This window comes from Camelina sativa, chromosome 13, assembly GCF_030686135.1.
Source record: "Camelina sativa cultivar CO46 ecotype springtype chromosome 13, ASM3068613v1".
Lineage (NCBI taxonomy): Eukaryota > Viridiplantae > Streptophyta > Magnoliopsida > Brassicales > Brassicaceae > Camelina > Camelina sativa.
Genome location: NC_141892.1, coordinates 15,333,397 through 15,355,809, shown reverse-complemented (window position 1 = coordinate 15,355,809; position 22,413 = coordinate 15,333,397). Strand labels below are relative to the sequence as shown.

Here is a 22,413-nt window from a genome sequence, read left to right as displayed (position 1 = left end):
GCAAATGAGAGAGTGTGAGGGATATAGGATCGTGTAAGGCTCTATTTAAAGAAGCTAAGGGGACAAGGAGACAAGGGTGGAACGTCCATACCATTCAAATTTGAAATGGGAATCTTTGACCTGCTTTTTGCTGCCACTCGACCCCACACTCGACCAGCACGTGGTCGAGCTCCTTGACCAAAGTTTGAAATTTCAAAATTTTTCTTCTTTTTCTTCCCTCCACTCAATCATTCTAGAGAAATGAGAATCGAGTGGGCCTTACTTCTTTGCCAACTCGGTCGAGTACCTCTCGTGGGCTGGTCGAGTGGGCTTGCGAATCTCCTTCCCCAAGTCCAAATCTCTCCATACCCATCTACACTTTCATTGAAAGGCCTGTCCAACACAAACATAAAAGACAACACATCAAAACTACTAAGAAAATAAAGCATATTTACAAATGATACCTTAGGGGCTTCCTCCCTAGTGAGTTTGTTTGAGTCACTAAGCTTGACTTTGGTTGCCTTCTTAGGCTTTGTTTAGATACCAAGGAGGTGATGAAATCCTCCCTGGCACTTCTTGATCACTGTGAGTCTGATCCTTGATCACCTCACCCTTAACACACAAACCATATTTCTTCTTGATTTTGAGCCTTGGTCTTGCTTTCCTCAAAGACCTCTTATTTAGCTTGACTTGGAGATCCTTAACCATACCAGTCAACTCTTGAACTGACCTCTTAAACTTTTCCACAAAATCTTCTTGAAGAGAGAGATTGTCCTTTGGAGCTGCCACTTCACTTAAACCTTCATGACCACCCTTGTCCTTGATAGTAAAAGGTTGATCATCAATGGTAGGAAGGTTGGCTAGGTTATAGATGTTAAACTTCATAGCTATACCCTCAGAAATGTTCAAGGTCACAAGACCTTCCTTAACATCAATAACAGCTCCAACTGTGGCTAAGAATGGCCTCCCAAGGATGATAGGATCTTCAGGTTCCTTGTCCATCTCCAATACCACAAAATATGTATGAACCCTTGCTCTTCCTATCTTGACTGGAATATTCTCCAACTTGCCAACCACATCTCTGTTTGAACCATCAGCTATGCATATGTGAAGGTTGGTGGACTTGAAGTCAGTGTGCCCAAGCTTTTGTGCTATAGAATAGTGAAGATAGCTAAGTGAAGATAGCTAAGTGTGCAAGGCAGATAGAATGGACCTGGATCCTTAAGCTTAATTGGGATGATTACTCCTCCAAGGTCTTCAAGATCCTTCTCATCTTGAGCTTGAGCCTTCTTCTTTGATAAATCAAGCAAAAAATCCTTATAGAAAGGATATGGATCATACTGTTCCAAGGCAGGTCCTCTTTCTTCTTCTTGGTAAGCAATGATGATCTCTTGTATGGCCATCACTTCTTCTTGTTTCTCAATCACAACCTCTTCTTTCAAAGCTTTCTCTTCCTCTTGTTGCAAAGCCAACATTTCTTTTTTTCTCAATGATTTCCCTTAGTTCCTTAAGCTTTTGTGCCTTGAAACGCCCTGGGAATGGTAGTGGAGGCTTGTAAGCAGGAGGGATGTACTTAGCAGGCTTGACAACTTCTGACTCTTCAGCTCGATCGACCACTCGAACACTCACTCGATCGAGTGCTTGCTCGGGCACCTGGTCGAGTGCAATACCGGATTCAGACTGCTTTGCACAGACTTCACTCTGAGCTTCAAGAAATGACCAATCCTCCCCAACTTGAACTTCACTGTCCCCAGTGACTTCTTCTTCAAAGATATGAATGACTTTAGCAGTAAACTCCCTTGGGTTTTGAACTGCTTTTCCAGGGAGTTGGGTGGGTTTTGGAGCTGAAGTAGATGCTATATTGCTCTCCATATACTTCACTCTTGAGTTCAAACCTTCAAACTTCATATTGAGATCATTATACTGTGATGTTAACCTTTGATTCAACTCAGCAAACTGTTTGGCTTCCTCAATCTTTCCATTGGTTTTCCCAATCAACAGATGTTGTATCATTGCTCTTAGGTCTTGTTCCTGGCCTTGGTTAGTCTGAAACCCTGGTGGGGGACACAATTGGGGCTGGAACACTTGTTGTTGCTGCTTGGGTGCATAGTTGTTCTGTTGTTGAGGCTGAGGAGGTGGATAGACTTGGTCTTGAGGGTTGGCTACATTAGTGCTCCTATAAGAGAGGTTGTTCTGCTTGAATCCTCCCCCTTGGTTGTAGCCTTTGTATCCTCCTCCTTGGTTCTGCATATAACACAACTCAGCAAACTCCCTATCTCCTTCTTGGACTGGAGCTTCTTCTTCACCAATGAAGTGAATGGTTTTTGACTGGCTTAGGAGAATCTTGTCAAGCTTCTCATTGATCATCTTTAAATCCTGCTTGTATTTGTCCTCTTGATCAGTGGAGGGGATCCTTATGGTTCTATCATAATCTTCATTATAATTACCATCTGACTGAGCAAGGTTCTCAACCAATTACCATCCTTCTTCCACATTCTTGTTGAGGAAGTTGCCATTTGAGGCTGTATCAAGAAGCATTCTTATTTTGGGAAGCACTCCTCTATACAAAGTGCTTAGAAGGGACTCATTGTTGAAGCCATGGTGAGGACACTGAGTCTGGAATCCTTTAAACCTCTCCCAAACTTCACAAAAGCTCTCATTATTCCTTTGAGCAAACCCAGAAATTTCATTCCTCAACCTAGCAGTCCTTGCATTGGAGAAGAACTTGGCCAGAAAAGCTTTCTTGCATGCATCCCATGTGGTTATTGCTCCAGTAGGAAGAGTCTTCTCCCATATATGAGCTTTGTCTCCAAGGGAAAATGGGAATAGCCTTAACTTGAAGCCATCTTCACTTACTCCATTGATTTTTGTGAGTCCACATATCCTGTCAAACTCATCAAGGTGATCTAGAGGATCCTCCATTGGCAACCCATGAAATTTGTTGGCTTGTATCATGGAGATCAATCCACTCTTGATTTCATAATTATGATTGGCCACAGTAGGAGGCACAATACCAGCTCTTTGGTTGTGTGTGTTAGGTGCATCTCCAGCACCAATGTGTCTAGGTCTATGATCATGGTTATCTTGCTGCTCCATGACTACTTGTTCTTCTTGTTCTTGAACTACTCTTCTTTGCTTATGTCTCAAACCCTTTTGTAGCATGTGGATGTTGTCAATAGGCCTTTGAAGATTGTCTTTGCCTTTTGACCTTGTGTGCATCAACAAACTCGAGTACAGACTCGAACAGGTGCACGGTCGAGCGCAGGTTCGAGTGGGTGGTCGAGTCGACTGGGAAGTGATGTCTATTTGTATCCGGCTTCAGACTCGATCAAGTGCTCGATCACTACTCGGTCGAGTGGTGGTCGAGTGGGTGGTTGAGTGGGTACCTGAAACTCAAGACAGCCAAGCAAAAGAAGATTTGAGTTCAGTAATGTCACAAGTGTATGAACGAACTTAATCTTAGACTAATAATGATCCTAAATGTCACAAATAAACACTCAAATGGGAAACGACGCCAAATTGAAACAAATATTTTTTGTGGTGGTGATGAATGATGTATGGAATGATGACTTATGAATGAATGGATGGCAGGGTGTTTCAATTCCCTTTATGCAGTTGTAGTATAAGAGGTGTCAATCCAATCTGATTGTTTGTGAACAATCAAGATGTGCATATGAGTCTAAGTCAAGCCAGATGTAAAGGTTGTTTGTCACTAACCATCCTATGATGAAATGGAAAGTGCAGAAAGTAAAACTACAAGAACTAGGAGCTAAATGCAAATGGAACAGAATGATTATGACAATTATGAAGCTAAAACAGATAGAAACTATGGAAATGCAAGTATTGAACTAATGCAAGGTAAGTAATGCATAGGATACTAAATGAATGCAACAGAAATGCAACTAGAATGAAACAGGACAAACACAAGTTCTGGGTTGGAACTCGAGCAAGCACTCGATCGAGTGTAGATCAAGTGCAGGGTCGAGCTGGACAAATACGCAAAACAGAGCAACACAAGAAAAACTGAGCAATACCAAAACGAATCAAACAACGATCAAACAACAGGATTTAAGCTAAGAAATCAATAAACAAGAAAGGTCTTGAGGAGGGATTCATGGGCTGGACTATGATTGAGGTCATCTAACTTGGTCAATAAATCTCAAACAACTTGAGCTAATCTCTAGACATATATTTCTAAGACATGTTTAATCCACTATCATGACAAGAAACAATCAAACTCATGCATCTCTAGACTTGTTCTCACAAAGTAAAGAATCTACACAAGCAGGCATTAAGCAATATGGCAAAAATCAAACAAGACTTTTAATCTCTTAGCAAGCCTAATGATAGTCTCTAGATCTAGCCTTATCTATGCTCCTTAGACATTGGTGTGATGCTAAGAGGCTTGAAATCAGATCCTACCCTCTCAGATATAGGATCAGCATTAAGAACATCTAGCCTAGAAGAGATCTACAACAATCAAACTTGACCAAATCAAACAAACCTCAAACACAACCCAGCCTAACCCATCCTCAAGATCCTAAGCAACTACTCACAAGCATACATGATGAACATCAAAATCATAAACCCAGAAAATGATGAAACTTGCATGATTAGATAGATAAATCAAAGATCTACAATATTGAAGAAAGAATCAAACTCAAATTCTCAATATTCTGAAAGTTATGAAACCAACAATATTGAAGAATTTAGTCTTTTTTCTCCTTTTAAAAGAAGTGCAAGATCTTAAGAAAATAAAAGTGCAAAAGGAATAATTCCCAAAAAGGTAAAAACTAGGTTTTTGACTCTCTAAAAAGCTGGCTTCTTTGGTGGCTGCAGGTACAAGCCCTTATATAGAAAAAGTAGTGGAAGCCCTAAAAACGCTAAAAGACAAAATAGCCAGGCGGCTCGACCAACTCGACCTGGTGCTCGGTCGAGTGACTGGTCGAGTTGGCTCCTCTTGTGCTCCTCCCACTCGGTCGAGTCCCTCTCAGCACACGGTCGAGTGTCTGGTCGAGTGGGCAGTCGAGTTGGACTCCGGACCTTGGTTCTTCAGCCTTAGCTCTCTTGCTTTCTCCTCATGATTGCTTCACCTCTCCTCAGCATTGCTTCCATGCTCCTTAAGCTCCAAAATCACCTGTTTATGCATGAAAAGATGCAAATGCAATGCAACTAAACTCTAATGCAAGAACAGTCCTAAAGCTATGCAATAATGGTCAAAATGGATAGGAAAAGATGCAAAAGATGTGAATATATTTAGGGAAAACAGGGTAAAATATATGAACATCACTTAGTGGCTTTAAATATGGCTTAGTGACTTTAAATATGACTTAGAAGGAAGTCCAAAGGTATCCTTGTAAATATGGCTTAAGTTTTTTGTTGTTTTGATTTCTTTTCTTTAGTGTTTTTGAGTTACAAGAATAAAAAAGATTAAGTGTGAAGGGGATATTTGAATGAGCTAGATCCTATCTTATGCCTAACCTGATTGTGTACTTGATGCCCTACTCGATGCATGACTCGGATTATGGTCCGAGCAACAGGTCCGCACACATCACCGAGCTCACCGATGAGCAAACTACAGCAACCACTGAAGCTGTGAACGAGCCTGGGTATACATTGAGAAGCATTGAATCTGCTACAACCTCTTTCTTCACCAACCCATGAGGTACCACCTTCATCCAATTTTGTAAATATAATTGCATTTTTTGTGTCATTTTATGATTCTTAGATTCTTTTCCAACTTTTACTTACATAGAGACTGTATAATTTACGCTTGGGGAGGATCCTAGAATGTATTTAACATTGTGTTTTATTTTCTTTTTTTCTTATTTCAAATTTTTGCATACTAGTTTAATTCATTTGAGTTTGCATCTATTTGCATATATTAAAAAAGTTATAAACAAAAAAAAAGAGTTTTCATTTAGTTACATTTACATAATAGGATCGCGTCTAGATTGTTTCATATAGGGTTGTTGCATATGCATTTTAGGGGGCAATGATTAAAACTACCTTGTTTAAGTTCAACCTAAGAATTGAAGTTATGGCCATTAATCACAGTTCATTGTTGCTTGATCAATCTCTGGAAAAAAATAAAGAATCTTTGTTTAAAACCTTGTGTCTTTTGAAAGCCTCTTCCACTTGTGTGAAACTTGCTTTAACATTGTAGAATACCTATATTATTGGACTAAACCTGAATTTCAATTATCTTGCTTATGGAACTTGAATGCTCGCTCATGGTAACTCTAAAATTCAGGTTAACACCCCATTTTTGCCAATCTTTTAGTTTAACCCGAATTGATTTCCCTACCCTTGAACCCAAACATTTTCTTTTAAGCCTTGTTGTGATTTGTTTGGGTGAGGCCTTTTCAGCTTTTATAATGCTATAGGTTGTGAAACCTTGAGAGTATTGAGAACAACAGAGAACTGACTCTTGTTTTAGCTAAGTTTAGAACCATTTGAGCATCACTTATGACGTGCGTGGTTTTTATCACTTCAAATCTTTACCTTAAAAGACCACACAACTGCTGCAAGTGCATAGCTAATCGGTAGTAGTATTTAAGGATCGATCCCACAGAGAGAGAGTTGTTGTTTAACAGAATTCGTCAGAAGTAAGTAAGGCTAGAACTCAATAAAAATGGGGGTTTAGGTTGTCACTGTATTAAGTAAGCAATAAACGTAAATAAAAGCAAATAAAATAAATAAAACAAGCGTTGGACATCAAGGGGAATCGCAGGGGTTTGATTATCTATCTATCTAAGAAAGTTTAGGATTAGTTTGTTTATCTAAAACTCGGACTACGAAACACGAATGAACCGTTAACTTATAGTTCACAAGCTAACCATCTAAGATCACTATACTCCGAGACTCAACTGTCGCAGGCAACGACGCATAGATCAAAGCATTTTAAGCAGGTTCGATTCTAATCCATGAGATTCCATAGGTAAGGGGTATGTGCTTCCTATGACTCCTCACACATCTAATCTAGGTCAAGCACATATGCAAGCTTGTGGCAAAGCACACACACTTTAGATCGTAGTTAGTTCATAAGGCTAACTTAAAGCATTAAGCAAAGAATTAGAATTAAAGCATAGAATAAACTAGAATATAAATCTAACAAACCCTAAAAATTGTCACATAAACTAAGATCATCTCCCCCCTTTGATTATCCCTTTAAACCCAACTAGAAAATTACTCTAGCATGTTTAAGGGAATCATCAAAGCAAGGTTTAATAAACTCATAAACATAAAAGAATAAATAGAGAGAAAGGATTTAGATATTACTTCAATGATTGTCAAACAAAATAGTAGTATCTTCTTCCTTCTGAAACAAAGAACAAAGCAAATATAATAGAAAGGGTTGGTGGATCTTCAAAGGCTTGGAAGAGGGACGAGAGAGAGGTTCAGGTCGTCGGCTGCTCCTCTGGTCGTGATCTCTTTGGAGGCAGGTGAAGGCACTTTGAAGGCACACTCTAAACCCTAGATTTAGATGAGTATTTATAAGGTTTTGTCTAGGTTTAGGGTTTTGTAAGGGTAGAAACGTCTTTTCATGTTGATTGCAGGACAAGGGGCGGCTGAAGAAGGTTCTGGACCGTCGTGACTCCTCCGGGCCAGGCCGCCGTGATGGTTGCTAATCGGGCCGTCAGTAAAGTCCACTTGGCTTCAAACTTATCTTCTCGTCGATTTATAACACATCTCGGTAAATTGGGCATAAATTCATGGTGAGTGAACGGATTGACTTGCTTCCACTTCGAGGAGAATGATAACTCTCTCAGCTTTCCATAGACATCAAGTACCTCAAAATGTGAGTTCTGGAAGTTCTTCAAAAGTGTCGCGTACTGTAAAGCTCTGAATCTGTCATGAAACGTATTTTCCTTGTCTTTTGGTCCTTTTTGCTATAAAACCTGTAAAACCTTCTTGAAACCTAAAATACTTGATAATAGACATTAAGGCATTGAAATCATACTAAACTCTTCCTAAATGCATACTAAAACTATAGCTAAAATGGGTAAAATAATAATGTTATCAACTTTGCATCTTTGTCTCGCGATAATGAGATGAAATTAATGATGAGACATATTTTTGAGGAGACATTATCCTCACACTTTAAGACACTTGAGAATCAAGTAGCACAACAAGCTTCTGCCTCTACTAGGCAACAATGAGCTCTTCCAGGCAAACAACTACAAAACCCGAAAGAATACAACAATAACCAAGAATTTATGAATATTGTCACCCTGAGAAGTGGGAAGGAGCTGAGATCAGTTCCCTATGGTGTTAATTACGTTGTTTTTGTTGGAACTTAATTAAAGTGATTTTTACTGCCTATAATTAATACTTTATTTATAATAATTGGAGTTGTTTAATATATTTTTACTGTGCTTGTTATTTTATTGTTAATTTATTAGTTGGTTGTGATTAAATATTATATAATTAATTATGTAAAATAAAATTTTAAACGGGTTGTTTCAAAATCTGTTGGAAATGTCATTGTCTGACATATTTTTTGTACCAATACATCCGCATGAAACAGGCTGTTTTTCTTTTCTTTTTTGTTGTGGTATAGACTTTATCTACATCTATATACATGCATGGTTCCATTTGAGTGAATTATCAATTTATCATTATGATTTATGCATATTAGATCGTGCTACATTATGATTTAGGCAATTTTTCAGAACATTATTATTTGTTTTTCCTTTAATGGCAGATTATATAAATTATATTATATAGGTTTCTCATCTGAAGCAAAGATATCCTAATTTTTACATGATGAAGATATACCGTGTCCTACTCCAAAAAAAAAAAAAAAAAAAATGGTTATTTTGTTCGAGTTTCTGTTTCTGTCTTCTAACATATTATAGAGATATTCATAGACAAAGTAAGTGTAAAACAAGGTATCTATTGTAGAATATTTTATGTGTCTTATTCATTCATCAGCTCCCAAATATATATACATACAAAAAATCTAGTTACCAAACTAAGAAGATAGCATTTTATCAATACTAATCTTTCTTTCCACGCTAAATCTTACCTAAACATATATACAGAAAATCTACGTTAATTACTCTCTTACATATTCTCTAACACCTCCCTCCTCCCCGTTCAAGTTGGAGCATACGGATTTGTAAATGTCCAACTTGAACACTGATACTAGGGGTTTTGTATATCTATCCTACCAGATTCAATTAACATTATGTAGTTGTAATATTTAAGGTGTCAATCCAGTTGGGAATTTTGTTATTACTCAAAATGCAATCAAAGTATCACAAGTCAAGCCAATTCAAAGAGTTGGTTTCTATCTAACAATCCCAGAATGGTTGAAACACAAAACGGAAATGAATTAAAGATTAGAAACGAACATGCATGACAAGAAGCGAACATGAATGAGTAAAAGGAGAAACGATTCCAAGTATGAACTAAATAGCAAGAACATAAAACAGTCTCAGGAATGCAAATACAATCAGAAATATAGAGGTCCTAAGGATGTGAGTAACTGATGTAGGTGGAGTCTCCTAGTCTACAGAATGTTTAACATGCCACAAGCAAACTATCCCTAGAAAATAAACATCACGACTTAGATAATCCAATCTCTTGGCAGAAGCTATTCAAACTCAAACACTTCCAAACCTACCTCTCGCTAAAGAAACATGGTCAAGAAAACTCATCAAACACCTTTTGGGTGTGGAAATGTCTATGATACGCCCAAATTCGAGGATCACTCAACCGAATTAGAAAGGATAGAAACTCACCAAGGTGCCAGGTGCAACGAGGGAATTTAATGGGTTGAGGGGTCGCACAGCAGTTGCAAAAGGCTGCTGATATTACCAAATTCAATCGCTACTAGATATGACGCACTAGTCCAGCAAGAGGAGGCTTTTGCTTTGATATTATACACCAAGAAACAAAGAAATGTTCTAGACAAAAAACTAAGATATAGACTCATAAAATCAAAAGGAAAATGGATTGATTATTCTTAAATGAGATTACATGTTTTTATACAGGGTTAAGAAACTTGGTAACAAAACTAAGAATTTCTTGAAACTAAAAAGACAGTAAAGATAGTAAGTTGAATGAAGAACCAACTCTTGGTGCATGTTCACTTCCCAATATGTCTTTCCCAAAATGAGTTGAACTCCATTTTCTTCACCCCTCTTTGACCACAAATAAAGTGATTATTTTGGGTTTTATTGGACTTGAATTAGGCTCAAAGTATGTTGGACTTGATAGGTATCATCCCCAATAGATTTTCTCATGTTCTCTTTGGCCATAAGCTCTTGAATAGGCTCATTAAGTGCATCCTTGAATTTTTTTCCCTTTGACTCCTTGGTCCAATTTGCTGATGAGAAACAACATGGTCTGTACCATTTATTTACCTTGGGCTTACTAGAAACAATTCATGGTTGCCAAACATAATTCTGGAAGCACCTAAACCAATTGGACCTAAAGCTCTTCAGGTGAAGAACCAGATTCACCTATTTTGGCAAATTAAGTGTATCTTTGTATTCTGTGAGACAAATCTTCTGTTTCTGAGCTTGTTGGAAACATAAGAGATATATTAACATCCTCCAAGTAGTTTTATGTCGAAATTGTTTCTGAGTTGATCTGTGTAATACGATCTTTGTCTCATAAGTGAAACTGAAAATAGGATAAATCCACTGAATTGAAATATCCATATCTTTTACATATGAATTGATATTAATGTGATTCCAAATCTCTGTGGTTCCAGAATGGATCAAGATTCCAGAACAGTTTGATTCATAGCTTGAATCCTTATGACTTGGTCGGAATCCTCTGTTGAATGCTCATAGGTCCAAATCGCGTACCCATGAGTTCACATGATTTGTAAAATGAATAACCCCTTCATTTGAACTATGATTGGACTGATTACACTACGTCATATGCTCTTGATGAGGTAATAATGTATCCCAAATATTCGTTTGGATGGAATAATTGATCATCGACTTCGTTCGAGTTGGACAAGACTCAAGAATCTTCTTGGATGGTCTCATGATCATATCAGTCTAAGAACTAGTTTCAAATTATCAGATAGAAACTAGCATATCAAACTGTAGTCCAGAAGGGAAACATACAGATCTAAGCTTAAACACCCTATATACTAAATGCGTTATGCATATCCATTTGATTCAATTCCCAATTCTTTGCCGCAGCTATCTCAAAAAAAAATTTGAATTGTCGACATCTTAACAACAGGTGTGTAGGTCTTTGTATAATCAACCCCTTCCCGTTGTCTATTTCCAAGTGCCACTAAACAAGCTTTGAACCTCTCAATTGTCCCATCAGAGTTATACTTCATTTTAAAAACCCACTTACAACTGATAGCCTTCTTGCCTGGAGGAAGCTCCGTCACATCAAACGTCTTGTTTATTTCCATTGCCTTAACTTTGTTAGCCATGGCAACTCTCCAACGTTTATCTGCCACAGCTTCTTGAAATGTTTCTAGTTCCGTATTCTCACTCACTGTGGCAAGAACAGCAAGAAACAGACCAGAAAATTTTGTTGCATCGAGAAAATCAGATAATGGATAAAAACTGTTGTCATTGGATTTAATTTGATGATAGTGTTCATCACATAATCCTTAAACTTACTTGGCGGTTTCATGACTCTCAAACCAGGCCCGAATCTTTCCATAGGCGCTGGATTTTTTAATTCTTTATCTTCATTTTCTTCGTCATCTTGAAGAACAACAATCTCCTTTGTTTGTTCTTCTCGATGGTCCTCTGATTCAACATGTTCAATTTCACTCTCTTGTTCAACATGATTATTACGCAACACCAAAGATTCTTCCAGGACTCGTTCTTGTTCTTTTTCTTCTCCCCAAACAAAATCAGAAGTGTCATCTTCTGCCCTCATGTTCACCATTACCTCCCTGCTCATCGACAAAGTATTCTCAACGAAAATCACATCTCCTGATACAAACATCTCTTCCGTCTCCAAGTCAAACATATTCCATCCCTTTTTTCCAAAAGGATAGCCCAATAAAATGCATTTTCGACTACGAGCTTCAAATTTATCTCCTCAACTACGCTGCTTGTGCGTAAATGCCAAACAACCGAACACTGTTAAATTTTTGTATGCTGGAGCTTTGTTATAGATTAGCACATACGGAGTTTTCCCTTTTAGCAACCGTCACTGAGTTCGATTTATGAGATAAGCAGCGGTTAACATACTCTCTCCCCAAAACTTTGCAGAAAGTGATGATTGAAACAACAACGCACGAGCCACATTTTGAATATGTCGATGTTTTCTTTCTACTTTGAAAGGATGCCCAAGCCTTTTATGCCAAAGATCTTTGGCTCCATCTTTTTTCAAATTCAAGACTCGAAACTCCCTCAAGCGACGAAAAAAATACAGTTCATCCTTTAAGTTCTCCTGATCCATTCACACTCCTCGTTATACTGTCCTGAATCACACATCCCTTATTAGCAATCTGCATTACCACATCTAAATCAACAAGAAGTTGTAACACAAATATCAAATTGCATTTCAGTCCTGGCACAAACAGCACATTTTTCAGTTCAAACTCATCATCAAATCTCTCTGTTTCTTTTTCCAAACTATTCTCTCCATTTGGTAACCCTATTGTACACGACAATATATACTTTCGTTTCAACAACAAATCACTAAAACCTGTCATATGATTTGTAGCTCCAGTGTCTATTACCAATCAAGTGAGAGAGACTTACCACTGAGATGAGCTGTGTTTCCCTTAATGTTTTCAAGGAGTTTCACGAGAGTTCCCCATTACTCGTTTGTTAGGCCTGTATAGCAACTCATCTCTGCTTCCACGCTTGTCTCGGCTCCATCTTGTGCAACCATGACGTTTTCACGAGGCATTCCTCCACGTCCTCTCCTGGTTCCTTGGCGTCCTCCTCCTCGTGCAAATCCTCCATTGCCTCGAGGTCGCTCACTCCACCACTCTGGATACGATTACTTGAAAACAAGTATCAGATGTGTGTCCAGTTTTCTTACATACCGAACACACCATCTTTCCTTTTTCTTCCTTACCAACCATGGGATTTCCTCCTCCGATTGCGAACGCCACTTGTGCATTATCTTGTTCCCTTCCTCTTATCGTGACAATGTTGACTCGCTCCACTGACTTCACCTATACACTTGATTCATATTCGGAAGAGGGTCAGTGCGAATGATCGATGTTCTCACTCCTCCATATAAGGCAGTGTCAAGTCCAAGGAGGAATTAATGAATTCGATCATACTCTTGATCTCTCAAAGCACCATCCTCATCACGAACCAGAATGATTGTGTTAACCATCTTCAAGGATTTGGCTGCTTTTCTGTTCTCACGCTCAAGTTTTCCCAACTCTTGGTTTGAAAGATTCACAGTAGGATCAGTCTTGTTGCTCCTTGTGTGAGGTCTAGGAGGCATGCACCTGAAACACCAAAGAGAGGAAAAACAAAAACGTGTAAGTAGAAAATAAAAAGAAAAATTTAGACGAAATTAAAAACTCAAATCTAATGGTAGATCAAAGAGTCCCCGGCAACGGCGCCAAAATTTGATATGCTCAAATTAAACCCTAGAGCTACTCTCTCAAATTAAGAAGTCATTGCAGTACTTAGGGGTCGAATTCCACAAGGACTCAAGTCTACATAATAAATTATAGAGTTTTATGATTACGCTAAACAGAATAATTTGAATTAAAATAAACAATGCAAAATATTAAATAAAAGCTATGTAAATTCAGATGATCAAAAAGCTAGGTCCAGGGAATTTCTCAGAAAATTACAAAAATATTAAATCAATATATTAATTAGGATTCAAACAATTAAAAATCAGATCTAGAACTCTAAACTCTTTTGTAAAATAAATCAGTTCTCACTGCAAATATTATCTAAATTTAAAACCAGAAAATCCAAATCTCTTTGTAAAATTCTAGGTTAAAAATCAGATTTAAAAACAAGTTTAGATTGTTCACAAAATTACTGAACCAAATCTCTTTGCAAGAAGTAATTTTGCTCATCAAAAGGTTTTATCAGGAAAATCAATTATATTCTCATATCAATTTATTTTTCTAGGTTATTAATTCTAGATGGCTAATCAAGGATTAATATGAAGAACAACCTCTGATGAAGATCTAGAAAGATAATGAATCCTAAATAAACAGATCTAATAAATCATAAAATCCATGTGAAAAACCCTGAACCTAACAAGCAAACTACTCAGACATATTCAATGAAGAACAAAACATAATTATGAGTAATAAGCAATTGAGATTAGAAGAGTAAAGAGGGAGTTCAAGAATTCTTCTCTCAAAACAGTTTAGATCTCTCTCCCAAAAGCTCTCAAAATCTCACAGGGTTGCAGAAAATAAAACTTGCTAGAATAAAACTTAAGGGTTTTCTAAAACCCAAAAACACTATATCTATGTCCTAAAACACGTCAGAGACTTGTGTTGCTAATATGGAAAACTTCGGGCAACTTTGTAAAACTTCCAAATTTGTGATTCTTCATCGGCTGAAGAGGGTGTCGACCGATGCTTCTAAGTGGTGTTGATCGATGCCCTTGTTTTGATCCGAGTCCAAATTGATTCTTCGACATTTATGCTCCAAAATGATCCAAATTGCTCCACTTTACTCCTTTTGTGCCAAAGTCCTAGAAAACCTGCAAAGACTCAAAAACATCCTAGAAAACAAATCAAAAGACTCAAAAAAACTCCTTATATCATGGTTAAAAACCACAAAAACCATGATATATCAGGATCTATTGTGTTGAGAATCCAAAGTGCCACCATCGACTTTGCCGATAGCCAATCTTCATAGTCAGCTTCATCTTCACCCGGTTTTGACACAGTTCCATCGACAAAACTGTACTTCCTCTTTACTCGTAGTGCAGTCCGCACCATTCATCTTCATTAAACTGAACTTGTGCTATGATCGTGCTGGGGTTCTCGGTTGGTGCAACGATAAAACAGCCGCCTTTGAACCTTCTGTTTTCATGATCACCTTTGTTTCTAGTGACATCTTTCAAATCTTCACGTCTTCTTGCCAAATGACTCTACTACCATGTAAAAAAAGGTATCAATTGTAGAATGTTTTTTGTGTCTTATTCATTCATCAGCTCCTAAATATATATACATACAAAAGATCTAGTTACCAAACTAAGAAGATTGCATCTTATCAATGCTAACATTTCTCTCCATGCTAAATCTTACGAAAACATATATATATATATAATATACGCTAATTACTCTCTCAAATATTCTCTAAACAAAAAATTATACTTACTTTGTTTCAAAATATATGATATTTTAACTAAAACTATGCAGATTTAAAATTGACTACTTTAAAATAGATTAATTAATCATAAACAAGAGTACATAATATAAAATTATAAAATCAATCTAACAGTTAGATAGAAGTTGAAAACATATTACATTATGAAATCAAAATATTTTTAAAAAGATCCTACATTATAAAACTGAAAGAGTATCATTTCAAAAAAAAATTATTATTATCCGAGAAGAAATCGAGGAAGTTAATTAACATCTACATTTTGAAACGTACAAAGGCATGCATTGAAGTCTCGCATCCTTCTTCATCTTCTTCTCCAATTCAACTTCACTTTCAAGTGTCAAGTGTCAACTGTATTTTGATATGACTCTTTGACAATAAATGGGAACCTTCACCGCCTCCAATTAAGGGACACCCGAAAATTGGTACAGTATAATTGCAATCTCTCATTTAATGGTATTACTATGAAAACGTTTTATTGTTGCACCTGTCTATCTACTTCTGAAAAATCTATCGTTGTAGTTTCAGATTTGTTTTCAAGTTCTCTCTTGTATGATTCTAGCTGTTGCTTTCACTAGATCTTCTCGTCGGCTCTTGTATATTATATCAACGTATATATCATAACATTAATTATGTACTAGAATTTTTTCATTATAAATAATATTATATATTGTACCGGAACCTACCATTGATTATCGCTGATGATTTTGCTTAAAATTTATTGCTGATGTCCATATATACTATATACTAGATTAGATCCGTGCTAGAATAAGGGTTGAAATTTCTTTTATTTATATTGTAGTTTTTATATAAAATATAATTTATGTGATTGTTTTTAGAAGTTGTTGTGAATAAAAGTTAAGAACCGAGTTGAAATTTAGGACCCGGGTTAAAAGTGATTGTTTTTAAAAGTTGTTGTGAATAATATTAATTTTTGAGATTTTGTTGGCTATAGATGGTTACTTAAATATTCATTGGAGATTTTTTTTTTTTTGGAATATCCTTTTTAAAAAGATATTAAATCGAGATTTAACTAATGGTTACAACTTATATAACATATCAAATAATCAAATAATTAATCTTATAATCCATATTATATAGTTTACACAAATAGGTTGTGTACTTATTATATTGAGGATGCCATAAGATTAGTTAATTAGGGCTGATCAGTTAGTTGAATGAACAAATAAGTTGTGTGGTCCGGTGGTTAAGTCTTGTAATTCAGGGGGGATGGCGTAAGCTCGCATCCCACCAATATATGTATCCAACTTGAAACAAAAATACAAGTGTGTGGCGGGCCGGCACTAAGTCAAAAGTCTAGTTGAATTTTGAAAACCCGGTGAACTGAAATGTTTTGGTCACCTTGTTCACTTTAGAACATCTCCATTTGTAGAGTTCTAACATGAGTTTATTGATGTTGGAAACTTTTGATGAGTTTCTTAACTATGAAACAAAAAAAATCATCTAAAACATCTTATATTTTAAAACGAAAGGAATATAACTCTAGTCTTTAGTTCAAGTTATAATGCAAAATATGGTTTTGATCCCAAATTTTTAATCATTATACTAGCTAAGGCGTTAGCTCGTTAATCATTATACTAGCTAAGGGTAACTTGCTATTTACTCTTGCAGGTTCGTAGATTGGTTCTCCAATCCCGGTAGAAGCATTCAATTCCAAATATATATATATATATATATATATATAAAAGTTGGAAAAACACTCCATTATGATTTTAAAAAATCAATTATTATATAAATGTGGCAATAACCCATTTTCTTCAAAAACCATCTAATTGGTACGTAAGCATTACTATGCAAATCTTAAAAAGAGATTTACTCTCAACCTACGTAGCACTTATCAATATAGACAGAAGTCAGTAGATATCAGATTTATTTTTCCTGGGTGCGGCCAAATTAATTACAAACTGTCCAAGACAACAGAAGATTATTAAATAAGGGGAGGTATTGGTTTAAGATTTAGAAAGAATTTTAATGACTTTATGTTTTTGCTGATTGTTAGAATCATAGAAAATTGAAAGTAAAAAATGAAGGATTCTAAGAGATTGTTTAGGAAGTTTTTTAAAATCTTGATGATTTGTTTTTTCTAATCTTGTAAAATCTTTCTATTTGATGAAAGAGTTTTCATTACTTTTGTTATGAAGGAAATGATATGAAATCCTAAACCAATAACATAAGATTTGAATTCATTAACAATCCAAGATTCTTTTGTTTTACTTGAATAACATAAAACTTTTAATGACTTTATAAAACTCTTAGGGGGAGGTATTGGTTTAGGATTTAGAAAGAATTTTAATGACTTTATGTTCTTGCTGATTGTTAGAATCATAGAAAATTGAAAGTAAAAAATGAAGGATTCTAAGAGATTGTTTAGGAAGTTTTTTAAAATCTTGATGATTTGTTTTTTCTAATCTTGTAAAATCTTTCTATTTGATGAAAGAGTTTTCATGACTTTTGTTATGAAGGAAATGATATGAAATCCTAAACCAATAACATAAGATTTGAATTCATTAACAATCCAAGATTCTTTTGTTTTACTTGAATAACATAAAACTTTTAATGACTTTATAAAACTCTTAATCCAATAACACTAGATTTATCAAGATTTTAGATAATTTTTTACAAATCCACAACCAATAACACCAAATTTTTAAAGAGCTTTTAAAAATCTTGATTGAATAACAACATATTTTACCTAACTTTTAAAGTAATTAAAATTCTTTCTAAATCCTAAATCAATACCTCCCCCTTAATCCAATAACACTAGATTTATCAAGATTTTAGATAATTTTTTACAAATCCACAACCAATAACACCAAATTTTTAAAGAGTTTTTAAAAGTCTTGATTGAATAACAACATATTTTACCTAACTTTTAAAGTAATTAAAATTCTTTCTAAATCCTAAATTAATACCTCCCCTAAAGGTAATACATTGTGTGACCCATTTTCAGATATACATCCAATAGCTAATTGAAATTGAATTTATTTATATTTTATTATATTTTCGGGAAGGAAGTAGGAGTAGAGAGCGTTGGCTATATTTATATGCATCTGAAGGTTTTAAATTAGCTCTCTGGTTGCAGTAATTGAAGAGGCGAAACTTTGAATGCACGTCATGCATGGGCAGTGTAGTAGGCCCATAAATTTTTCTCTCTTTTTTTCTAAATTAAACCAATATTTTTGCTTTATTTATCTGCCTATATGTATATATATATATATATATATAAGGTCCTCTCAATGGCCTACACAAAATTAAGCACATCGTACACATAGTTATATCTCTACGTAATGTTAGAAGTTCCAGACAAAGGAAACATAAACTGGTTGCTGAAGAAACGAGAGGTCGCTTCGTCTTACTACATGGAATCTGAGGAAGCTTCTAGAAAAAGAAAGGGTCAAGACTTTTTGGCAAATGATGAGCTTGCCAACAGATCCGAAGCAAAAAAGTTTATCGATACTTCGACGGATCAGAAGGTAAAACATCTTACATATATAAGTTTCTGTTATAAGGGTCAAAGGGTCTATATCTGCAATGTTTTTTTTTTTCACTGTCAAGCATTTATTTCATGTTTTAAGAAGCTTTTGGAACAACCGGGAGGTGTATATGTATATAAGAATTGTTTCGGATCTTATGTTGTAGAGGAGAAGATTTAGTGCTAATAATATCGAAGAAGGATATTATCACCACCACATGAGCCTTGATCTTGAACTCAACTTGTCACCATCTCTCGATCTAAATCATCATCATCGTCATGATATGTGTACTTACAATAAAAACTATGAGGAAGAGGAGAAGAAGAAGATGATGGAGAGTGGTTTGGTGTTGGGGCTACGTACACAGAAAAGCATGTCAAGGGTTGCTTTTGATCTCGATGACGATTGTTGCGACCGTGGTGGTGTTGGCAGAGGAAGTGAGGAGGAAATGGTTGCGAGGGTGTGCCTAAAGTGTCATATTTTAGTGATGTTGTGTAAAGCGTCACCTGCATGCCCTAATTGCAAGTTTATGCATTCACCCCGAAGACACATCTCTCTCACTTCTCTTTACTCCTAAGCCTACTTTGTTAGCTTAGTTATTATTTTAGTTTCTAATCCTATCTATATCTAATCACTAATTAATGCTGAGTATTTAATGGTTTCATCGAACAAATACTTTATTTGTTGGGATGTTGTTGGATCTTTAATTTGATTTATAGTATATCATCATTAATGCGATCCTCCTTGCCTTTTTTTGCTGTTTTTTGTTTTGTTTTGAATTATCACATTTTAACGTTGAGAAGATAAGATTTGTTGGTGATCATGATATATCATATATTTCCTGTATTTTACTTTCATCTGGTCTCACCGGGCCACATCAATTTTACCCCATTTGGAGAAGTTATAATTGAACATCTTTGCACAAGCGACGGCCAAAGTCCATGTGGTAAACGTCCTCGGTAGTTTTCCACGTTTCCAAGATAAATTTTTACCAAGGGTTTTTTTTTGGGGTGTAAATGTTTGTTTACTAAGGGTAATATTAAACATATCAAGTACTAATAGATATTTTGGTAGATAGAAAAGTCCATAAATTTAATTGACTCAATAAAATTTTGCTAAGTTACTAAGTATAAGCTTATTTTCTTATACTTTTTTTTATTTATTTTTTTCATTTCTTCGTCATTCTTTTAATTCTTTCTAGATTGAGATTATTAGTAAATGTTTATTTTGGGGAACTCTTTCCCTTCATTATTTTTGCGATTGTTAAGCAAATTTATCTTCTCCTGGTCTCACAAATTTCATCTATAACGTTGAGCAACAAATCAAGAAATTTCATTTGAATGTTAATGTGCACAATGATTATTTCTTATAAGAATAATCCAAGATTTTATAAAGAATAATAATACAAAACTTTGTTTGAATGTTGAAATAAATTGAAGTAGAAAAAGCCATAAATTTCTAAATATCACAATACTGTACTTGATAAAACTATTTCAGTCCACAAATATATACACATGGGCTTTCTAAAACTGCTGAATATAATAAGTATATAACCATAAGAACAAGAGAGGCAAAACAAAAGAGCCCAAAATGAGTAAGTGGATAATACGTGCGTAACTAATGCTCATTGCCTTTAAATATTTCGATTGATGTCTTTTTTTCTCGTCTTATATTCGTGTCAATATTCCATTTTTAGGCATGGTTCGCATGGACATAAAATCAGATATCTGCAAACAGATCCGAAATTGATCCAAAAAATCCGGTTTCGAGATCAAACTGAATAGTCATATATAACCCGAACGAGAAAGAATTTCACTATCCAAAAAAATCTAAATCAAACTGGATCCAAACCGATTACCAAAAAGTATATCTAAAAATTCGAAATAAATCTTAAAATCTTTAAATTTAGTTATAATTTTATATCCAAACATCCCAAAATTAACAAAAATATCAAAAATAACCGAGTTTTTTTAGTTATATTTTAAAAGATTCTGGCCCAAAAAAAAAAAAAAAAATTGTTTCTCTTCCGAGCGACTAAAGAGACAAACTAACACATTTTCGTAATCTCTGCTGTTTCCGGCCATCGTCATCATTTTCTTTATTTAGTTGCTATTGCTTCTCTCAATTTCTGCATAGTTTTAGATTTTAACTAGTTTATTCTGGCAAATCCATACTATCAAATCCACAAGATTTGCTTCGTGATGGTTGTGATTCCTCCAATTCCAGATCGGACTCCGGTCACGCCTTTGGAGCCATCCCTGATTTGGATTATCTATCAATTCATACGGATCTCACTGATAGATACAGATTCATTCCATATCCATTGTCGCTCCTTCCTTGTAATGTCGATTCAATGGTATGGAGTGCATGGTTCTAAAACTGCGGTGATGATTATTTCTAATGATGATGATGGTGGTGACAACTTTCCTTGGCCGGCAGCCTTTCTTTTGCCAAAACAAGTTCAACGTTTTATTCAATTTATTTTTCTTTGGAAACAAGTCACGAGCGTGATGAGAAGGAAAATGGCAGCCAGTGATTGTGACGGTGATATCCTCCATTTCCCTTGGTCGAAATTTTTTTGCTTCTATGGAAAGGAAAATAATGGTCATCAACGAGAAAGGATGGGTTAAAGGTTTCCAGCATATCATATTGAGTTTCAAAAGAACAGATTCAGAATCATTTCAACCAACAATTCTTTTTTTTACTTTTAACAAAAGTAACGCAAAAAGAATTTTGGAGTTTCGTCTATAAAATGATAGCCAATTAAGAATATGTGATAGAGGGACATAGCAGATTTTATCTGTTAGCCTGTAACACTTCCGACCAGATAGCATGGTTACTTCCACTCTTTCATCGAAATTGTGTTTAATTTTCTTTATTTGTGTCAATGGTTGCATATGTATGGTTCATGTATCATGCAAAACTCTTTATGGTTTAATATATTTGATTTGCCGAAAATATATATATATATATATATATATACATTTTTTGCAAAATTAAATCACTTTTATCAAAATTGAACAAATCCTTTTTCTATGAAAACCGATCTCGAACCGACACATATCCTAACCGAATATTAATCAAACAATCATAAAAGATGAACGAATAATGAATTATTTACTCAAATTATCTGAATCCAAAAAAATCTGAACCGATCCCAATCCAAAATCCAATCGTAACGTTAATTTGGATTATGATATTTGATTGTATGTAACATACAATTATATTAACAGTTTTCATGTGAATAGTTTTTTCATAACACAACTCTCTTTCAATCTATAATACACGAATTTACAATAAACGGTTGGAGTTTGAACCAGTGACCTCTTGATCTGCGGTCAAATGCTCTACCACTGAGCTATGGACCTGTTGTTGTTCATAATTAAATAGTGTCATTTGATTGTTTTCTGATTTGTTAGAAGGCTTTTGAAAAAACGTTTTGTTTTACAAATGAAAATGACACTAATTCCCTTTTATTAAGAACACTCAAAAATCATTAGTTAAACATAAACGATAACAGTCTTACCTTATCTAACAGTCATCTTCCTGAAACTGGATATTACAATTCACCTTCATTTATAGATCTCAACATCCTCGTTGTACACCAAAACCGTCACCTTAGTGGTATGAGCCTTCATGACTCCACACTCGTCTAGGTTTGGTTTCGATAC

General features: G+C 35.3%; 1 non-coding gene and 2 pseudogenes across 2 annotated transcripts; all 3 read left to right on the top strand.

Annotated features, from left to right (window-relative positions):
• Positions 1 to 2,572: 2,572 nt before the first annotated feature.
• On the top strand, positions 2,573 to 2,679 carry LOC147929596 (small nucleolar RNA R71). Its single transcript, XR_015579038.1, has one exon. It is a non-coding gene; the product is annotated as a small nucleolar RNA R71 (small nucleolar RNA).
• A 15,763-nt stretch (positions 2,680 to 18,442) lies between these two features.
• On the top strand, positions 18,443 to 19,480 carry LOC104736912 (uncharacterized; annotated as a pseudogene). The gene is made up of 2 exons (XR_015578838.1): positions 18,443 to 18,742; positions 18,909 to 19,480. The product of XR_015578838.1 is annotated as an uncharacterized LOC104736912 (transcript).
• Positions 19,481 to 20,749: 1,269 nt separating this feature from the next.
• Positions 20,750 to 21,700, top strand: LOC147929595 (uncharacterized; annotated as a pseudogene).
• Positions 21,701 to 22,413: the final 713 nt, after the last annotated feature.